The 1,854-nt window shown below is 38.5% G+C and overlaps 1 non-coding gene across 1 annotated transcript; it reads left to right on the plus strand.

Annotated features, from left to right (window-relative positions):
• The first annotated feature begins 603 nt into the window (after window positions 1–603).
• LOC119351091 lies at window positions 604–737 on the plus strand. Its single transcript, XR_005169631.1, has one exon. It is a non-coding gene; the product is annotated as a small nucleolar RNA snoR80 (small nucleolar RNA).
• The last annotated feature ends 1,117 nt before the right edge of the window (window positions 738–1,854 follow it).

The raw sequence follows: 1,854 nt of genomic DNA on the forward strand, positions 1-1,854 counted from the left end.
TCCTCTGTCCTTGTTGTTCATTGTGACAAGTAATTGGACAATGGATTGAGCAAAACTGCATTATTGATAGCTGCTAGAATAGGTTGACTTGGGTATGCTACTATCTTTGTTTCCTGGGTAGAAATTCTTCTTCTTCTACATAGAGTCATTGCATATTCATTTGAGTTGCTTGTCTTTACAAATTTAAACCGAAGTGTGTCCCCTACATTTTCTTTTCTTGCAGCTATACTCTTCTGTGTTGCTATTCGAATTGTATGTGGAGATATATCCTAGGTATGCATGGATGCTATTAGTAGTTTTCTAATGAAGACAAAATGTTTATTTAGTTTTTGAGTGAATCACAAAAGTTTGGAGTAATTTGTACTTGAATTATCAAGGAGGCAGATGAGTCGCTGATGGGGTTCCACGCCAAGGCTTGGCACTTCTAGGAGCCATGGGTTTTGCTTCAGCAATGGCAGACGAAAGTTATTCCTTCTGGACAACACAAATTCTATAGAGCTTAGTAATCATTTCACGATGATGCTCTGGTTTATGGCACTTGCAGGGACAACACAAATTCCATCTATTTTTTTTGTTCTTTGTTTTGATTGATGTGCGTTCATTACCAATTCTTGAGGATGATTTGTGTTCCTCATGGCGATTAGTCTCAGACGCTACAAGCTATTCTCTGTTGTGTGGTATATCCTGATTGGTGGCATTCTCTATGCCAACTTATCCTGGAAACGACACATACATTCATATGCAGTCCTCTGTTATTTTTCTTTTCTCTGTGTTAAATGATCTAAATGTGCGGACCAAATGATCTCATAGTTTAAATGCACCATAGTTTTGCATAACCTCGGTACATTTACATGCACACGCACACACATTTGACTACTGAGTGTTTGAATTATTGGAATGTGGGGGTTGGTCTATTTATTCCCATGTTCTTAAGTTTTGTGTATTTAAACTGTAACTCTTAAGATATCACTGTAGCTGTAAAGTAGACTGCAAGTTGCCAGCAGATTGTAATGGCAGTCTAATTATCACTTTAATTTTCTCCCAAATGACTGTAAGTGGACTATACATTGACACCACTGATGCCAGGCCTACAAACAGTAGTTTGATGGATCTATAGGTTTTTTTTGGGCTGTGGTATTGCGATAGTTGTAGCTCACATGTTTGAAACTAGTTACAGTTCCAACCCGATTAGGATTGGCCTTTTAGCAGCATGGATTTACCAAGTTGGGATGTTGGATTCCCGTTGTCTCTTGTAGCACCGAATGCTAGTATGTGTTTTACTAAGGTCATCAGATAGTTAACTCACTGTGAGATGTCCACTCTTGTTTTGTTAACAAACATGAACTATTAAGTCATCTATTCCTGGTTGTTTCTTTTGTTCAATATATACGTGTGCTTTCTGTTCTTTTGTTCTATTCACTGTGTGAGTACAGTTTCTTATTGCCTTATGTCAATGGACCCACTGATCTGAAGTCAGTCCTTCATGTGTGGATGGTTGTATTGTTTTGTAGGTTGTTGGCACCAAGGTGTTTGAGATGGTCTTCCTGTTGGTGCATGAGGAAGAGGAAGTTAAGTCATTGATTTGTCCATCGAGGAAGAAGAAGCGTGAGGAAGCGTGAAGTCTTTGATCTGTCCAGAGGGTAATTCCTCGGTCTGTCCCATTCTTCCTTTGCTAGGTGATTGTGACCTCCATGTCTTATCTACTTATCTGGACACTTTGTTTCATATACTATTCTTGTGGTTTTCCAATGCTGTGTCAAGAAATGAATCTGTAACCTTTAATGAATTCAAAGTATGATCGAGATGAGAACGAATGAATGAATGATATCATACCAACTTGTTTTTGCCCTCGAT

Source organism: Triticum dicoccoides, chromosome 1B (assembly GCF_002162155.2).
Source record: "Triticum dicoccoides isolate Atlit2015 ecotype Zavitan chromosome 1B, WEW_v2.0, whole genome shotgun sequence".
In the NCBI taxonomy this organism is placed as follows: Eukaryota; Viridiplantae; Streptophyta; class Magnoliopsida; order Poales; family Poaceae; genus Triticum; species Triticum dicoccoides.